The 20,811-nt window shown below is 36.5% G+C and overlaps 1 non-coding gene across 1 annotated transcript; it reads right to left on the bottom strand.

Annotated features, from left to right (window-relative positions):
- Positions 1 to 6,514: 6,514 nt before the first annotated feature.
- LOC128592954 (U6 spliceosomal RNA) lies at positions 6,515 to 6,618 on the bottom strand. Its single transcript, XR_008382158.1, has one exon. It is a non-coding gene; the product is annotated as a U6 spliceosomal RNA (small nuclear RNA).
- Between the last annotated feature and the right edge of the window lie 14,193 nt (positions 6,619 to 20,811).

The raw sequence follows: 20,811 nt of genomic DNA, 5'->3' as shown, positions 1-20,811 counted from the left end.
ATAATGAGTGGGACTCTTGCATAGCCAGCTCTTTTGTATCCCTCAAGGATCAGGTTAAACTTTATTTCCTTAGAGAAGACTTTCAGCAGATTCTGCCAGTCATGTTCTGTGATGACACTTGTTTATTTACCTCAAAAGAGACAATCCTGACTTATCCTTTTGTATTTATTTCTTCTCTCTTCATCTTTCTGCACATCTGAACTGTAAGCTCATTATTTTAGAGTTCACATCTTTCTTGTTCACTGTTGTGCCTCTAGCAACTAGCATAGTTCCTGTCCCATGGCAGGTGCTCAGTAGAAATTATTTAACAAACAAATGAATGTGTTATATTATGTAGATAACTAGGTCATATATATCTTAACATAGATCATATATATTTAATATGTACATCATATACATTGATATATATACATTCCCAAATTAATATTTAGTTCTGAAAGGCTAGAGTCCTACATAGTTCTAAAATTGTTGGTGTTAGTTACCGGATGACATCTTGATGTGCATTTGTGGTGCTTGCTGTCAGTCACAGAGTTTAATGAGCAAACTTCATGAGGAAACATTCAGCCATATGCTGCTTCAGAGTTGCAGTAACAGTGTGAATGATCTCCATAGATTTTTCTTTCAATGACTTTCCAAATAGTTCAGTGACTTCCACTTTAGGTTTCATTTTATGGCTTTCTCTCTAATTGCTGAAAAATTACATGACAGAATTACAAGAAAAGATTAGACAACATAAATGAAATGTTTCATATTCCCTACAGTACTTACAAATTTGAAAACAATAGTGTAGCTAAATTACTGAATTATGCTTTGGAGTGCTCTAATCAATCAATTAATCCACTGACCATCTCTTTAAAAAAATTGTTTTTTATTGTTTGGAGTTCATTGAGGGTACAAAGACTTAGGTTACACTGATTGCATTTATTAGGTAAAGTCCCTCTTATAGTTGTGTCCTGTCCCCAAGAGGTGTGCCATACACTGTAACCCTCAGCCCCCTCCCTGCCCTCTCATTCTTTTGCTGCCACCTTGAATTGATTTGAGTTTTTCTCTTATATGGGTATGTGTTAGCTCATCTACTGCCTTCATATTAGAACTGAGTACATTGGATTCCTGCTTCCCCATTCTTGTGATACTTTACTGAAACGAATGTGTTCCAATTCAATCCAGGTTAATACAAAAGATGTCGTCTCCATCTTTTTAGTGGTTGCATGGTATTTATTCCAGGGTATATATAGGATTAACAGCTTGTTAATCCATCCTGGGTTGGTGGGCATTTAAGTTGTTTGTACATTTTGGCGATTATAAATTGAGCTATAATAAACAATCTAGTGCAAATGTCCTTATGATAAATATTTTTTTCTGGGTAGATGCCTAGTAATGGGATAGCAGGATCAAATGGGACCATCTCTTTATTAAGATCCTTCATAGGTAGCAATGAAGACACATACATATATAAATAAAGGTACTTTACTTTAGAGGATATAGTGTTTATTAATGATAAAAATTTACCTTGAAAACCAATTAATTAATTTCTTAAGCCAACTTGCTTTAATTATACATGTACTCGAAGCAACAGAGGAAATGAAGAAACAAAAGATCATTGTCAGCTGGAGTAATTAGAGGAGCCTTAATGAAGAGTTATAATTTAATCCTGGCTTTTATTCATGGATGGTATTTGAAGAGATGATGGTTTCTTCAGTAGCTATTGGGAGAGTTTGCACAAAAGTTTAGGGGTTGAGGGGAAAAAGGGACTTAAAGTTTAAAAAAGGGACTTGATGGATAAGATAGAGCTACATTTCTGGGCAGTAAAAAGAAATGAATAAGTGTTTCAGGGTGAAAAAAGTTCATGGAAGGTTTTAAGTGTGAACTAGTTTCATGCAGTGTGTCATAGAGAAGAATCTTTTGTCTTTAAGTATTTAAATGATGTGATGCCAGGTGTATTTTTGGAAAAATTCATTTGGCAGTGACATGCAAAATTTATTTAAAAAGGAGAAATGAATGTAGATAGAGGGTAGTTGAGATATATGTTTAGCTCTTTATTTCTCACGAATTTCTAGTTTTTAAAACACACTTTGTTTAGTCATCCAAAATCTACTTTGACTAGAACAATATGAAATATGAGTCACGCACAGCTTAAATATGACAAGTTATACACTAAATGAATTCTAAGTTGCAGATATGATTTAGAGACATTTTAGCTTATGTAGTTATGTCCAGTTAAGCATTCTTACCTACTGTTATACTGAATCAAAACATTCATAGATAATATCTATGCCAGATCCATGTGGATGCAATGTTTTCATTAAGTTTATAATAGTTTATAATAGCAAACCAAACCCAGAACTGTTTCATAAAGAATGTGTCTATAATGACAGAAAATGAAATGAGAAGTAATTCCTAATGATATCTCAGTAGCACTCAAATTGATCCGTAGATAGTGAGTGGGTGATTACCGCTGATCAATTTCATATGCACATACAACAGATGTTTTCTTTAAACGCCTCCAAAAACGTGTTTCATGCTTAAATACACAATCAATATAGTTTTAAAAAAGACTGAAGAGTTGAGGTGAATGTTAGGAATGAGAAAAAGTTGGCAACATCTGGGGCCATGTCAGGAGAATCAGCATTTCTGAAGGTGACAAAAAACAGTTCAATTTACACTTAGATTTAATTCCAGAATTTAAATATAGTTTTAAAAAGCACTGCATTAGATTTAGCTACGATGATGCTAAGATGATTTTATTTCCAGAATTAACCAGTTACTTACTTTCTCACTAAGCCAACCAGAAACCTGGTCATCCTGGGTGCATTCTTTATTATCATGGCCTCCTTTTAATCCATCATCAAGTGCTGTGGATCTTATTCACTGCATAATACTGTAATCAATCTTCCAGCTCCTTGGCATTCCTATTGCTATCACTTTTGTTCAATTTAGTGTCACCCCTTTCCAGAACTTCTGAGATTATGGACCCTGTGTTCATGCCAGCTCTTGTCCAATCAATTCCCTAATAACCACCTGGCACCATCTTTTCCACACCTCACTCCATCACCATATTAAAATCTCTCCATGACCTTTTATTCTGAGGAAACAATCCCAAATCCTAAATAATAAGTGGCTGAAGGCCAGGTGTGGCCTCTCTGTTGCTGTCTCTGCAGACTCATCGCTCACCGCCTCCCCCAGGTCCTGCTGGAAGAGCCCTTCTCTTCACCATCAGGATTCTGTGCCGAGCTATTTCTTACAACTGGGAGGCTCTTCTGCCTCCTCTTTTTCTATTTAACTATTATTTTCTTCTTTAAGGTCAGCTTCAGCTTAACTTTGTAAGAGAAGCCTTCTTTGAACTCCCAGTTTAGAACACATGATATCATTATATGCTGTCTTAGGGTCATGTTCCTTTTATTCAGACTTCTCAACTCTTCTACCATTACAGACTCATCAGCTTCACCTCTTATTTTGTATTTGTTTTCTGAACTGGATTTCGTGCTCTAGGAAGGCCACAGTCGTGGTACTGTTCTTGCGCCACTCTGTCCTAGGCCCCTGAGCACAGCGGCTAGCACCCAGTGGATACTCAGTCTACTTTAATTCCACATGTATGGCTGCTACTTCTTAGATACCCTGGTAAGTTCTACCACACAGGCCATTGTTTTTCCATCTGAAAGATGCAGGATCACTAATCCCGTTTCTATTAATATATATCCCCTTTGAAAGTGTCTATCCAAGTAAATGCAGTATACAGCCTATGCAGTTTCACAGAGACGTTCCCTAAAACTCTGACTCAGGAATTCCACTCCCAGGTATAAACCCAATAGAAGTGCATACATGTGTCCCGCAGATGGTAAGTGTGAGAGTGTTCCACCAGCAATAGATGAATTCAGCAAGCCATCTATTTGCATCAAGAATAGAATGAATATATAAACCATCATGTATTTATCCATCAAAGTACTTCTCTTAAATAAACAAGAGAAATAAGTTATTGTTACTGAGTAATTACATTTTGAATAATTTGTATTTTGTTATATGGTCTTTACTAGATAAAGACAATTTATATTTTAAATGTATTAATTTGCATATGTTCTCCTTATTGTGAGTTATGAGACAGTTTTCTTTTCCTATAGCTAGATGCTGGCTAAATTCTGTGATAATAGCTAACATTAAATGAGCATTAATTATGCACCAGTTACCTTATATACAACATATCATTAAAAGGGCACAACAACCATGTACACTAGCTCCTATTTTTTTCATTATCTTGAAAATGAAGATGCTAAAATTAAAAGTGTCAATATCTTGAGGAAGGTGACACAATTAATAAGGGGTGGAGCAAAGATTTGAACAGAAATTGAGGGCTCTAACACCGGTATTTTAACAGTTTTTCTGCTTCCCTATAAAGATGCTGAATAAACTCATTAATATTTGTGTTTCATACAAAAATTTAACCAAAAAAGTTTGCATGATTATATTTATGACAGATTTTTCTAGTACTGCCTGAGAGATAGGCTCTTACATTTTAAGTATTTGCGTTATTAGACAACATATGGATTTTAGGAAATTAAAATAATGTAATTTTTCAGATCAATCAGTTCAAGTAAATTTAGTCAAAATAGAATAGTGAGGGCTTAAAAAGTTCTCTAGGAATATGGTAGGAGCTACAAAACCATTCTAATACTTTTCTCAAAATAAAAAATGGCATTTATCTGGGTAATGCAACTACATTTTATAAACAAAACAAGAAAATTATAGTTATATATTTGAAGAGCAATTAAATGTAATTCACCAAATTTCCATAGAAAAATAGAATAGCCCAATATTCATAGTGAGTACTTTATGTCCACAAATGTTCTCATTACAAAATTTTAGTATATCCCCAGCACATAGTTTTTATAAGGATACATTTAAGATAGATAAAATATATAAAATTAATACTGTTCAATAATTTTTACATTGAAAGCAAAGTATCATAAAATATCTTAAAATTTAAACTAACTTAAAAATCTCCATGTACTCCACAAGTGATTTTGAAATGTATGAGTAGAGACATAAAAAAATACAGTGCTGATAAAACTGGAGGAGTTAGCAAAAAAATGCTTACAACTACCGTTATGATCAATCTTAATTCTCATCCTGAAGAACATTCCAAAATAAATGAAAATAATTTGGTAGGGTTTTAACGGTAAGAAGTACTTTATAACTGCTTGTATTAAAATATAACTATAAATTATTTATTAGAAGGTGAAAACTGCCGGCAGTTATAGCACAATGATCAGTATTGATATTAATGCAAAAATAATAGTAGCTGGCTATTCTGCTGAAAGTTTCCTCCCATTAAATGGGAAAAAAAAGAAAATGTGTGAGCTAAAGTGGTTACAGACAATGCCCTACAGTCACTGAAGGCAATAATAATTAATATAACTTTAAGAAACTAATCTCCCAATTCTGACTTTCCTCCAATTTGCCATTGATCTAAATCTAGAAGTCTGTTTGAATTTAATGAAAAACCAGTGCCCATGCTCAGAATCAACATATTTCTGTCATCGTCTCTAAGAACTGGCCCTATCATTCTGTCATTGCTGTTTTTTACAGTATACATTTCCTGGGTTCTAGGTTTCTTGGTATCATTAAATAAAATCTCCTTTACTCTGTCTCTTTCTGTCTATATTGTATAATTATAATATATGTTTTCTTCCAAAAGTATTTCAATACTTCTTTGACTGCATTGCTAAATCTAGAAGATAAAAACTTCACACATGATAACCTTTTTTTTTTTTTTTTTTTTGCATTGGTAACTATGAATTTTATTGTATGGACATTTACTGGGGCATGCATCTGTACAAACCTTTCAGGCTCTGGTCCAAGGCTGGGTTATGAATAAAAAGGCATAAATTTGGCTTTCATTTTATTACAATGAAGTTTAACAGTACAGAAATGTCACATGACCTTGGTGGTTGAGGTTTCTTAAATGCTGCTACTTGGAACTCAAGTATAGCTTAAATATTGTTGCACATTCCGACTTCCCATGTGCAGGTACTTGGAAATCGTGACAGCCCTCACCAAGCTAGGCTGGGACATGAAGTCCAATGGCATCTGAAATGCTGTGAAGGCAAAACTTTACAAATAGCAATGTAAGTTTACAGAACTTGCCTTTATTAAGGTGGTGCGTTCTTGTAATTTTAGCACCTTCACAATTTAACAAACCAAATTCACTGTGCTTCACTTCTAAAAACTCACGTGAAACATGAAAAAGAAGCCACGTGGAATCAATTGCAACTCCGGGAAAAGTTTCTGTTTTATTATCCAAAATAACTTTTCCCATGTAAAATAAATGTCTAAAGTTCCTGATACGTGGGAAGATAATATTTGTTAAAGTCATAATGAGGCCTTATTGACGGAAAATCGGCTGTGTAAACAGCAAACGTTGAGAAAGGTTTACCCTCCAAACCTATAGACTGGATGAAGTAGATCAGTAGCGGCCACCGTGTGACATTACAGGAGATCTCAGTCCCATTGGAGGTAGAGGAAAACTATGGAACGCTTCATGAGTTTGGGTGCCATCCTTGTGTAGGGGCCACGCTAACCTCTGTATCATTCCAATTTTAGTGTATGAGCTGCCGAGACAAGCATTGACTTTATTTTTATTCCGTTCTATTACAGGCTTGGTTGCATAAGCGTCTCACCTTCTTCAGTGACATTATCTTTAGTTTCCTGCAACTCACTTCTCCCAGAATTAATGATATCTCCTGGATGGCGAATAAATGCCAATGAGTTTGAGTTAAATGATTAAAGTAAAAGCTGCAAGAATGTGTTGAAAGGGAATGGGGAAATGTATCGCAGTCCCTAAGGATGGGATGACTAGTCAGCTGTCTGTCACTTGGGACAGAAACAAAACAAAGGCAGCAGTGTGTCTTGCCTCCCTTTTTCTTCTTGTAGGTATTTTTTCTGGAAAGAACCACCAGGCTATTTGGGCCAAGATCTAGTCTCAACATTATAACAAAAATTCTCATCATCGACATAGGTCATTTTGAGGCCTTACAGTATGGAGGAAAATTACTCTATTATTCTTTCTGTTATCTTCTAGTAGAATCTGAGGGTAGCAGCCTTGATAAAGGGGCAGGGGAAGTTAGTGGAGACCACCTGCAGAGATCTCAGTCTGGGTCCTGGCAGGCCCATGGTAGCAAGGTGAGTCTCTTGGCCTTTGTTATTCTTTTTTTTTTTTTTTTTTTTTATAGAGACAGAGTCTCACTTTATGGCCCTTGGTAGAGTGCCGTGGCCTCACACAGCTCACAGCAACCTCCAACTCCTGGGCTTAAGCGATTCTCTTGCCTCAGCCTCCTGAGTAGCTGGGACTACAGGTGCCCGCCACAACGCCCGGCTATTTTTTGGTTGCAGTTTGGCCGGGGACGGGTTTGAACCCGCCACCCTTGGTATATGGGGCCGGCGCCTTACCGACTGAGCCACAGGCGCCGCCCCAATATTCTGTCTTTCTGAGATAACTCTGCCTCCTATGACCAGCTGATATCTGCACATCTGCAGCTGACACCCCTTTGCCCTGTCCAGGGGATACAAAAGTCCAGCTACTTTGTCTCAAGGCAAGAGAGACTTTGCTACGCAATTTACATTCCCTCCTTCCTTTGGGATCAGAATGAAGCTAGATGTCTCGCCAAACCACATCCCGACTTCCGATTTTTCTCTGTCTGGAGTGCATTCCCTTAATGAATTTCTCGTTTAGAGATTTTGATCTCAGGCTTTGCTCTCAGGGAATATGACCTAAGACAATACCCACATTTTGTTTGCCTCTATAAAGCCCAGTACAAATGATACTTTGTCAGCAAATCTTTCATTAATCTCACAGAAGGAAATGACTCCTTCCTCTCTCTGAACTCTGTACATTCCGTAGAGTGTCTGTTATTACCCTCACAAGTCCTAGCTATAAATAATGAGGGTTTGTCCCACACTGGTGTGATGTTCCTCCAGGCGAGGAAATAGCTGGTATCCTCTGTCCCCTAGTCACCTCTCCCACTTTTTCCCACACATCTCCATCTCTTGGTCTTTCTGCCTATCTCTTCCAGGCCTCTTAGGTCCTTTTTTTGGTTCTGGATCTTTGTTTTTGCTGTTTGCTATGCCTGGAATTCTTTTTCCCTTTGTAGTCCTTACAACGCTGACTTATATTTGAGGTATCCCCTGAAAAGTCAGCCCTCACAGAGGCACTTTCTCTGACTGCCCTCTGTGCTAACTGCTAACTGCTGCTGTCTTCTGGGTGCTCACCTGGATTAGTCTCCTCGGACTATGTAATAGTACCAAAGACTCGGCGGCTTATGCAACAGAAATTTAGTCTCTCATTCTGGAGAGTTCTCAGGCCTCCTATTCTGAAATCACGATGTCAATATATGGTACTATGTACACTGACCTCTAAGTTTTATTTTAGTTTTTTTCCCTAAACAATTTTAAGCCCAAAGCTGATACTCAGGTCAGTATTCATCAGGTCACCGGGTGCATACAACATGGAATTGACCTGACGAAACTCTATAGGTCCTATTCTCAGTTCCCAGAATATCCATTGCAGGAGTATTTGCCGGTCCTTTGGGTGATGGTAGAGCTGTGTAACAAAAGATCCCAGATGTAGTTGTGTGACCACTGACAAGTTGCATGAGCTGTCTTTAATCTCCTCTTTTATAAACTGGGAAGAAGAGTGGGACTTAGTTGTGAGGCCTTAATGAGTTACTATATGCAAAGTTGCTAAAAACAGTGTCTACTAGTAATCAGAGCTGAATAAGTGACTATTTTTTAAAATCATTCTATGGTCTTAATGATAAATAGAAACTATTTTTGAGAGTGTGTAAACCTATTATTGTAAGGCAGGATGGATGAAAGGTGAAACAAGGTCCACCAATTCATCCAAATGGATGTCCATCTGGATAAGACCTTTCTTTTGCTTGTAATAATTTTTCATTTTTCCCTACTGATTGAATTGTTTGTGTTTATGGAATATGGTTTCACACCTTTGGTTTCCATTTTAGCCCTCAGTAAGTAATGGGAAGTGGGAAGAGGGAAAGGACAACTTTTTTCTTCTGTTATACAACTACAGTGTAAGTGACCATGCATGGGAATGTAAAAAAGTGGTCATTATATGGAGGTGGTCAACATAAGGAACTTGGCCTGTGTACTGACACATGCATGTGGTGCATGTCTGGTCTATGAAAATTAGGTCAATTTAAGGAAGTGATGAATGTAGGGAGGTGGTCAGCTATAGAGGGGCCACTGTATAAAGAATTTTGGGTTTTTGAGGTTTGCTATGACATATCAATGGGATTTCAAATGACAGGATAAGACCTACAGAAAAACATAAATTTTCAAAATGCATATTGTCAATGCATGTGCCAATATGAGATGAACACAATTTGAAATGAGTCTATTTAGGAAAATCTAAGTTTTGAACTTATAAATCTTTGCGAAAAGATATCTTTTTATCTCTGAGTCAGATTTAGTCTGCAGTGTACTATGAGCACAATGACACAGATACAATCTACATCTAATGACCTTACCCTAAAATCTGCTGGCCAACAGCCTCTGTCCTCCATGACATTATCCTGAGAGCATGTTAACTGCTGGCCAAGGTGCTTGGGAGCAGAGCAGAAAGCATCTTACAGTGTTACCAATTCCATTCTCTTCATCTGGCTTTCAATTCTGTTCTCTCCATCTGGAGCTAGCCTAAAGGTTGATTATATTTGAATATTTTAGCATAATATTAAATTGGCACAAATCATTTTGATTGGATGTTTTAATATTCTGGCAGCTATTATTTACTTTTAGTTTTATTCTCTTAAACTATAAGAATAAAGAGGTCTTTATTCTAATAGTGTAGAAAATATCAGCATGATCATTGTTAATCTATTTCTTCTTGTCATCCCTTGGTTTTCTTTCACAATATACTTTTGTTTATCATTTTGCTTCTATTATCATGATAATACATTGTATACTCATTGTTCTTATCATATTACCTTCTAATATGGTAGCAAATCATCTTAGATTTGTTCACTGGAGAAAATTTATTTATTTGATGACATTTTCCATAGCAATGTATTACATTTATTCTTTTTTATAAAATTCTTATTAGCAGGAAATATGAAAATTTAATCCTCATGGTTTGTAGAACTTCAGAATCCTCTCACAATGTAGACTATCTTAGACATAAATGTAAATTCATTTGACTCATCTCACACAAAATCCTAGGAACCTGTCTTCAGAACCACATGCTGTATACATATCATTGTTACGTGGTGTTTTATTTCTCAAATCTGCTGAATTGTTATGAGAGTCATGTGGTCATTAGAAACAGGGTTCCTTTCTCTTGTGGGCAAATCTGGTTGAAAAGAAATTATTGCTTTCTCCTATTTTGACAAGGTCTTGGGCCTGACTCAGATTGGTCTAGTGGGTGCTCCACTCAGTAACAAGTATTATGTGAATTGGTGGACATGTTTCACTATAAAAGTTTCATCTTTCAGACTGTGTGACTTCTCTCTGGAAGTCGTTAGATTTCTAGCAATTATTTTATAATTCCGGATCAGATTTATGTTCAGGACTATATTTATGTTCAGATACTATATCAACAAAGGCCTGACCAAAAGTTAAAAGTATTATAATACTTCAGGAATACCAAATGTCATTTATACACTCTAATATTTTTATTTATTTTTATTATGTTTTTTTTTTTTTTTTTCAGTTTCTGTAGAGACTGCCAAAAATCACCAATGTTGCCTGCATGTGTTTCAAGTATTGGAGTGGGGGAACAGGAATTGTTAAAGTTTTCAGTGAACAATAATCATGTCTTGGATTGGCTATAATACTGCCACTGTGAAAAGCTATTAAGGTCTTATATTTTGGTATTTAATACATCAAAAATGTGTTTGTAATATTGAGAATAATTATAGGCTATTCTTGGTTGCTAAAAGTCTATTAGTTTTGTCATTGTGTATCCTATGAGAGTCGAGTGGACTTTGCATTTAGGCTTCTAGAAGTCAAATTTCAGCTTTGTTACTTAATCTCCCTAAACATTTGCTCTGTCATTAGAAAAATAGACACAAATTCATTGGAATTAAATGACTAGTTGAGACAGTAAATGAATGTGTTGTGTATTATTTTACTGCTTAGGTTTTATGTGGTACTTCCAGCTAATTATTCCTCTATTTTAAGTATATGAAATCTCAATAGCTTCCAGTCTGTAACTGGTATAGATATCTAATGTACAAATTTCTATCAGGACTAAAAGTTTATAATTTTAGTGGTCAGTTGTTGAGTGATTGTGCCACTTTTTCTATCATTTGCTGCATTTTGTTTATCCATTAAACTTCCTTTGCAATGTATTTTATTAATTTCATTTTCTTTTACTTTTATTTGAAGATTCTCCTTCTACGTTGGAACATTATGGCTGGGAAAGTGATAGCAGGACAAACCACGTGCTGTTTATTGGGACTTCCCACATTCTAAAGGCTGAAAAATGAACCTTTTATCAAAGATAGAAGCCCCGGTAATTGGTGAATAGGTCTCTGTTTTTCACAGAAATGACAGGGCTCTAAAATATTACTTTCCCTAAGCACCAGTCAAGAGTCAAGGAAGTCTGTAAAAACAGATGGTTGACTCTTATTTATAATCTTAACTGACTTTGATAGTTTGCTAAAATGTATCTTAATGACTTTGATAGTTTGCTGAAAGTACTTTCCTCTTTGTAAATTTTTCTCTCTTACAGAGAACAGAGCACTAAATGCTGGACATTGAAGGCTCATAGACACGTGAAGTAAGACAAATACCTCTCTGTGGACTCTATTGCTTTTTATAACACTGTATATATAACATGGTTTGTTTCTTATGAGAAGATCCATACTTGATGGGTCACTATTAAGCATGTAGTATTGCTTTTATTTTCTTTCATTGGTGAAAAATGAATTGAAGTCTGAAGGCTTGCAAGCAACCTAAATTATTTAGTGAGAACGAATAATATATTTTGCTGGTGGAAGAAAGGAAATAAAACACCATAGAACCACTTCAATGATCAGTTCTGTTTTCTGCAACTCATCCGTAGTCTTCCCCTTTTCATCATGAAATAAGAAGGTCTGCAGAGAAACCATACATTGTTGGTTTATTATGTGAAATTAACAAAATTGTCAATAGTTATAATCAAAGATGTGCGTAATAGTAATAACAGAACCTTAAAAAATGTGTCATTGATTTTAAAGTTCTCTCAAATACGCAATATAATTGGATACACTCAGCAAAACTGAAAGGCTGTGGGTGCGCATGATCTCATTTTATAGATAAGGGTACCAATGCTGACAAATGTTAAGTGTTTTTTATCGAAAGTCACCTGGATAGTCAGTGGCTGATCTGGATGATTTGGAAGCGGAATCTGGTTATTTTTATTTCTTACCCAGTGTTCTGTCTGTTTGAACACACTAACACTCAGAACATGTACAGTGACATCCCTGTGGATGAATCCAAAGGCTATATAAAAAAAAAAATAAAAAACTAAGAAATTGTTTTCAAATGCATAACGATCATTAGCTGATGTGAACATTGGCAAGCCACAATCCTTTTTTTGTTCAAACTTTTAGAAGGAGATTTTCACTACGGTGAACTAATAGAAATCAGATTTAGGTTCACGGGACTGTGATTTCATTTATGTTTCCAAAAGCACGGTGAGCTTTGCACAAAACAATTTTCCATCTTTTAAGTCTTGCTAATCCACTTCAAGCTAGGCGAAAGTCACACATCATCTCAGCTGCTGTGATCATACACAAACCACCTCTGCTAATCTCTTCAAAGGGGATTTTCCTTTGCACAGGCAGACTGCACAGCGTGGGACTTACAGTTAGTCTCTTGCAAAGTCTCCCAACTTCATTTACAATTCAGCTTTTATCCTAAAACTGTAGTATGGAAAGTATCTTCAAACCAATTCCAGGCATTTTTATGGCTGCCTCCAGTTTACTCCCAAATATTTTTATAACTGTTACAGTGATAATAGGAAAGATTATGTGATTCATATTATTTATTTGCAAATGAAAATAGAAAACTATCCTGATATTTGACACATTTAGTTTTGGGGGTACATTGGAAGGTTTTGGTTTGAGGGTTTTCATAGTTTGATAAGCTATATAAAAAAATCTCTTTTGTGTTTCTAAATGCAATTTTCATTTTAGATCAGGCATTTGAAAACTTTAAGTTTGATTTAGATCGCTTTAATACATAACAAATAGCATTATAAATAATTTTGCACACTTGGACAAAATGTAAACACAATTTTTCTTTTAAAACAATCACACAGAAATATAAAACAAAAAGACATTTGCAAATCCAAGCTTGACATATTTCATCTTAAACAAACAAACTTACACAATTTATATATATTCTTCCAGGAAAAAAAAAATAGGTTTAACCAGCGAGTTCAAGGATACTAATGTAAAATCTGATTTTGCTACAAGATTTGCAGTAATATTCTACAACTATGTGATTTAAACCCTCAGAATTATAGCTCTTGAAGTTTACTTTTGTAGTCCTGTGTGTTATGACTTTGGAAAAGTTTATTTTTCAGAAACATCATTGTGATTCAGTGGAACACATCCCACCGACACACTTCACTTTAGATGGTGACTCGGTAGAGCATGCTATCATTGACAGGACAATCACACATCACTTTCTTGTTATTTGGCAAAATTTGTAGGATTCTAATTTTAATTTTGTGCTTCTACTGAGAATCAGTACTTGACATGCTCAAAAATAAGGCAGAAGCTAATTGAATATTCTTTCTAGAGAACCCAAAATCCTATCACGAACTATTATCATCTCTCAAATTAAATTATTCAGAATACGTTTTAGCAAGGGGGATGTCTTATAGAAAATTTCTATAGTTTTAAGAACTTTGAACTGGAAAATGCACATATTCTCAAGTTATTTTCCTTTTTGGAATGTATGTTACTTGTCCTAAGAACTACAACTTGGTGAAAGAAGGGAAAATAATTTTTCTCAAACAAAGAAGAATTAAGTGGAGGCCTGTCTAGGGTGGGAAAAAAAGGAAAGGAAAAATAAATAACGATCTCATAATCTTAGAGTCTTTATCTTCTTCATTGTTAAATTTTATTTATGGAATGGGGAATATCAGAAATGAAGATTTTCCGAAACATTCTATAAATGGCACAAACACCACTTTTTGTTTAAACTAAGGACTTTTCATCTTGTGGGAGGAAAAAGGACCTAATTGAAGTTCAAATCTCAATCATCCCCTTGTTTTTTCCTCTGTGGTCTTGCCTTAGAGTAAAAGAAAGGAGGAGATATCTTCTGAAGGCCCTTCTGGTTATATTATGTGTTTGATTTTCAAACATGAAATGAGACCAAAGATAAACATGTCCTCCCTTTATCAGGTGCTTTGTGGTAAGTGCCACATCATTTTCCTCTTTATACATTCTCCCTGCTATCCCCACTGAATCCCCTTTTTCCAGGAGGTGCAAAAGTAACAACAATAAAAAAAAAACTTTGTTACTCATCACCATCCTCTCACTTTAAATTGTCACTCGTCTCAGCAGATACCTTATTGGAAAGCGAGATTACTGTAGAAAAAATGTAGAAAGGAGTGAATGTCAAAAACTCAGTTATGCTTCCATAAACTGAAATAATAAGTAGCATTTTTGATCAATTACCCTTTTATGGATATAGCATGTATGTGTATCACCAGGTTTGTGTGTGTATGTGGGTGGGTGAGTGTGGAAAATTATCTCTTGGTAGAATAGCAGTGCTTCTTGAGCATTTCATATATTATGTCCTTAGAAAACCAGGTCAGGTTAGTTCAGTTCAAGGATAAAAGTCGAGTGACAGTGGAAGGGTGGCATATGTTTTGCCTTAGTTCTTAGTTCAATGGCTGATAATTCTCTGGAGATACGCAACTACTCACTTGATTTGTAGTGTATCTCTTTGGCTGCAGCCCTGCACATTGTATTCTAATCTTCAAGCCCCATTAGTATGTAGAATTCTAGGTAGAGTCCTGAGGATGGGTTATGGCACAGTGTTCATCCTGCTGTGCACAGTGCATAGAATTAAAATAATAGTCTCTGGTTGATTTCATACTTCTGTACATTAATGGTCTCTAATGCTACCAGTAGACCTATTATACATATTTTTGTACAAAAAAAAGATGTGATGAAAGAAAATGTCTGCTTTTGAATAAACTTGTGTCCAGATTTACTCCAAAATGAAATTGAAAAGAAAATCGGAAATATGACTGTTAGTGGGATTGGCTCCTTTCTCTTTTCTGAGTAATTTGGTATCTTGGTATTCATAATGATCAGTGAAGTACTAAGGACAATTTTGTGCTCATCTTTACACCAACCTGACATCCTCTGTTTTTCCTTTAAGTGCAGTGGAACGTAATTAGCTAACAGCTTGGAGCTTGATTGAAATGTCACATTTTATAAATTTATGGCCATCTTCTGTGCCTCCCTAAAACTGAAAGACTTAAAAATCTGACTCAACCTACTTGCTAGGGAAAGGTATTCATTCATTAAATAGAAAGGAAATGTACTCCCTGGTTGTGTACAGAGTTTCTATCTATTTCCTAATGAGATACATGTAAATGGCTTATAAAAATAAAACTCACACAGATAGAGTGTATTTTGATTGTTCATGTTTTGAAACAAAGCTATAAAATTTATCTCCCCAATTATTTCAAATTATTAATAATAAAACTAATAGCAAAATTAGAGTCTGATTGCTCTGAATCTCCAAATAAGGAAATTAGAGATGGTGTGGTAGATTGAGTACCTGGGCTCCGTTTTTTTATTTCTCCCTGAATCATTGTTGCTGCCATGGAACTTTGCAATTATTTCAAAAAAGGTGAGTGTACTTTCCACATTAGATCTTTAGCTATACCACGGGACTTGCTTTGGTCAGTGCAATGTGGTATTGTGACCGTGGTCAGGTCTGAACCTATGCCTTGGTTCCTGAGCTCCTCAGCCTCCTCTTCAATCTTTCTCAGGGAAATGGTTAGCCCTCCACCTAACACAGACCTGAGTAAGGAGTCAAGCTCAGCCAGACCTACAGCATGTTGCAGAGTCATTTGGATGATCCCTGCGTAAATTATCCACCACTAACCAGCCAATCATTGGCAGCACTAAGACTCCTTGGTCCTTGACTAGGCAATAATACTTGACTGAAACAGAATTGAAGAGAAAGAATCTTCAAAACTAACCAAATGGGCTGTGCATGGGTAAAAATTCTATTAATCTAGTACGAACAAGCAAATTATGCAGTTTGGGAGTAAATTATTTAGCAGGCTTTATTTTTAAAGAAATGCATTTAAAACCTAGGGGTCTAGGACGCTAGGAACAGAAATTCCCTGCATGAAATCATGTTTTGTTAAGAAGCAAGCATTTGTGTGATGAAAGTCATTTGCCTGGTTGAAAAGAGGGAAGCTTATTTATTTAATGTGGAGTAACTTTATGACTTTCTTCCACCCATATCATGCAGTGCAAGTTTTAGTCAAAGCTCTCAATTGGAAGAAACAGAACCTAGTCTTACAATCAAACACCAAAGGATTCATTAAGAGGCTTAACTAGCTGATAGAATCACTGGGAAGGCTGAGGAAACAAACATTATTCCGGGCATCCAGGAAGTTACACAGTAGCTCTGAAGGTAGTTACAGGAAGGTGCTACCTCTGCTGCCAGCTCCAGACCCAACCACACGAGTGACACTTTTGCCTTCACTCTCATGTCACTCAGCTTTGAATCATTTTCTTCCTGGTGCATTGGTTCATAGAATACAGAGCTAGAAGGAAGTCTGTACATACTTCTAGAATGACTAGAGAGCTACAGTGGCATAGGCACTGGGGAGATGACAAGAAACAGAATAGGGACACAAGAACCTTATTTCCCAGAACAGGAAATAAATAAAATGCATAAAATCTAGTGTTGGATAGTGATAAGTGCTCTAGGAAAATAAAGACAGAGATGAGTAGGCAACCCTTCGGGTAAAGGTGTCTGCAATATTTTGTTCAGAGAAAGCCTCTCTCTAAAAGTGACAGCTGAGCAGAGTCTCAGAGGAGGAGAATGAGTGAACCATGCAGACCTCTGCAGGAAGAACATTCCAGAAGAGGGAACGGCATGTTCATAGGCCCTGGGGAGTAGGAAAGAGCAGTCATGAGTTTTTAGAGAACAGCACGGGGACCGGTGTGAAATAAAGTAGGGTGAGTTGAACACAAGTATCTCTGAGAAGTAACAGGTGACCAAGTTGTGTGGGGCATGGTAAAGACATGGCTGCTTATGCTAAGTGAAGTGGAAAGTCATGGGTGGGAGGGTTGACAAGATAAGTGATTTGAACTGCCATTTTTTCCCACTTTTAGAAAAAAAAGAGAGAGAGAGAAATGAAATCTACACTGTATAAAATTAGCCATTTAAAAGAAACAATTTGGTGGCTTTGAGTACACTCGCAGTTGTAAAATGATCATCTATATCAAGTTTCAAAATATTTTCATCATGCCACAAACCCGCCCTGTCCCAATTCCACAGTCTGTCCCTGTTGCCCCCTCTCCCAGGCCCTGGCACACACCAATCTGCTTCCTGTCTGTATGGATTTCCTTATTCTAGTTATTTCATATATATGGAATCACAGAACTCATGACCTTTTGTGTCTGGATTCTTTCACTGCACATAAAGTTTTCAAAGTTCATCTGCATTGTAGCATATATCAGTGCTTCGTTTTTTTTTTTTTTATGGGTGAATAAATTCTGTGCTGTGTATAAATACAATTTTTAATCCAATCTTCAGTTGATCCATTTATCAGTTTTCAACTTTTTGCTATTGTGAAAACTCTTTGAAGAATCACCAAATCATTTTCCACAGTGGCTGCATTATTTTACATTCCCACCATCAATTTCTTCACATCATCACCAATATCTGTTATTGTCATCTATAATTTAAAAAGCCATGTGACTGAATGTGAAGACGTATCTCATTTTGTTGTCATTTTTCAAAACAAAATTACTCTGGCTGCTATGTTGGAAATAGACTTGGATGAGGGTAAGGGGAGAAGTTGTAGTAATTAAAAGATTATTTATCCTTTTCATTAAAAACTATTAGAATGAAAAATGAGTTTACATTGTTGAAAAGATCTGTGAATGGAAAGAGTGAGAATCCATGAAACTAAAGTTTTCTACACAGGGAAAATCAAATAGTGTTTTAAAAGAAAGAAAGAAAAGTAGAAGAAATAGTATTTTCACAATTTGGTCCCAGAATTGTGTTCACCATTACTGCATGGTTGAATGAAGTCATGCAGTTCTGGAGGCCAAGGCCTGTCCTTGGAAGTGAATTTAGAACGCTCTGTTTCTGTCATTGTTTCCTCTTCATCCAGCTGAACAAAACCTACTTCGTCATTCACAAATTAATTTTCTCATGCACCAGATACACTATGGGAGTGGAAATGGCCTCCCATCAGTTCAGGAAAGAGGCTCAGGTATGTCACTGCATGTCCAGTTTCTCATCCTCATGTGCATCCAGCTCTCCTTGTGTTTGCAGATGACTTCAGCACTTCCAACATTCATTTCATCTCAGGTTAAACTCCTTCAGCAAAGATATGAGTTCCTTTCCCAGAGGTCCCTGCAAATGGACCAATGGAAATTGATTGTGAACCAATCGCACAGGCTGTGATGGCATCACACGCTCTCCCCTGGAAAGTACCACACCTATCACATGGACCAAATGGAGGGGGGCGGATGCCACGCAACTGTGAGCAGAAGGCAGAATGGTGCTAAGTGGCCAAAACAGCAGGGTTAGATATATTTGGATATTTTTCCAGACTCTATCAGTTATTTGCTCTTTAAATTTGGAGGTGTAAAATTCCTTTTTTAATAATTGGGGAGGAAATTCTTTATCCTATGTGTTTATTGGAAAGGTAAAACGTGACAAAACTTGGAGCATGCTTTATATATCTTAGGCACTGAAAAAGTAACCTCTTCTTACTATTTAACACCGATTATAATCCCACAGTTAAACTCAATAGCACTTAATGTTTTACATTTTATTGCTTATCATTGTTCTTTTCCCTTAATCTATACTCAGTAGCTACTGTCAAATTGTAAGCTATTTTTGCTTCTTATAACTAACATTGACAATGAGTTTGTCATACATATCCATTCACTAAATGGATTTCAAAATTTTCTCTCTGCAAGTGTTCTATAATAAATTCTCATATCATTTCCCCTTGCCATTATTTATTATTGTTATTCAGAAGACAGGATCGGTTTACCAAATGTAATAGGTTTTATCCCATATTTAAGATCATTCCCTGACTCCAGTGTTTAATTGTAGACCACTGAAATCATTGTCATTTGTATCACCATTTCAGAGAGAACTTTTGCGGAGGGTATGTCTTAGATCAGATTCCTGCAGAGGGAAAACCTGAGACAAGGATTTGTGTGCAAGCAAATTCCTGGGAGCTGATCCTGGGAAAGAGAATTGGAGAGGTGTGAAAGGAAAGGGAAGGCAGCCAAGAAAGGGTGTGTTGCAAGTCAGCTACCACTGTGAGTAAATGAAACTTAATGCTTCTCTGGAAACTCTCATGGACAGGATAAATCACGCAGCTCAGAGTTATCCCACCTGATGGGCAAGGGATTTAGACACCATGAATTTATATACCAGATCTCCTTAGTTATATGTTGAAGGATGTTCCCAGGGAAGGTTAATTCACCAACACTTCCAGCCTATGATGCATGTGGCAAAATAGGCTCCAGTGGCAAGAAAAATTCCTTAGGCAAAGAGATGTAGGGGCTGGGACCCTTGGCTTGATAAGGGTCAGGAAATCTGGGTGGGGCACAGATAGTGTCTGCTGCAGATATAGCTTAGAAAATAGAATGTATCCTTTTTGGCGGTCATGGGATTTACATATGCTGGGGATCTATCTATCTCCCTGTTTGTCACTCCTTTTTGGTGGTCATGGGCTTGGGGATCTCTCTCTCTCTCTCTCTCTCTCTCTCTCTCTCTCTCTCTCTCTCTCTCTCCCTTCCTGTTTACCAATCATTAAATAGCTGCAGATCAGATCTCGGGCACAATATGCATTCTTGCTCAATGCCAATCCAATTTTTAGGAAATTAGTGCAGAAAATACAGATTTCATTGTTAGAAGAGAGGTGACTATCTGTGATGAATAGCACCTGCTCTAGTTTATAGATAGTTTCAAAGGCCTTTCATTATGAGATAGGACACACTCTTAAACATATATATCTATAAATATTAGCCCATTGTCTGAAAGACAGCTGCAAGGACTAGCAAACGAAAGGAAGAAGTCAAAATCAGGTTTGAGAGAATGAGAAGAGTTAGACAACAGCAACGAAAATTTGTGTGGGTTTCACTCAATCCCAAGTGGAAGGTGGTGGAAGGTGGGAGTAGAAAAGATTTGCAGAGTTTCCACAAGTTTGGCATTGTTATGCCGATGGGGCCCAGAAAGTCAAATTCCAGCTTTGACCGTCATTTTATCTATGTTAGTCCTGAAAGCCTAACTGCCATCTCCCTCTGTAGTGGTTCTTTTTTTTTTTTTTTATTAAATCATAGCTGTGTACATCAATATGATCATGGGGCACCATACACTTGGTTCATAGAATATTTGATACATTTTCATCTCATTAGTTGACATGTCTTGGCAAAGTAACTAAGAAAATGCCAGGAGGGCTATGTCATGGTTCTTAATCAGGGCTGCATGAAACCCCTGAAAATTGTGGGGACAATGTGTGCGTGTTTATGCATTTCTGTCTTTCAAGAGAAGCTATTCCTTTCATCTTATTCACAGAAG

Source organism: Nycticebus coucang, chromosome 8 (genome assembly GCF_027406575.1).
Source record: "Nycticebus coucang isolate mNycCou1 chromosome 8, mNycCou1.pri, whole genome shotgun sequence".
In the NCBI taxonomy this organism is placed as follows: Eukaryota; Metazoa; Chordata; class Mammalia; order Primates; family Lorisidae; genus Nycticebus; species Nycticebus coucang.
The sequence above is the reverse complement of the archived record's forward strand: the minus strand, read 5'-3'. Positions and strand labels throughout refer to the sequence as shown.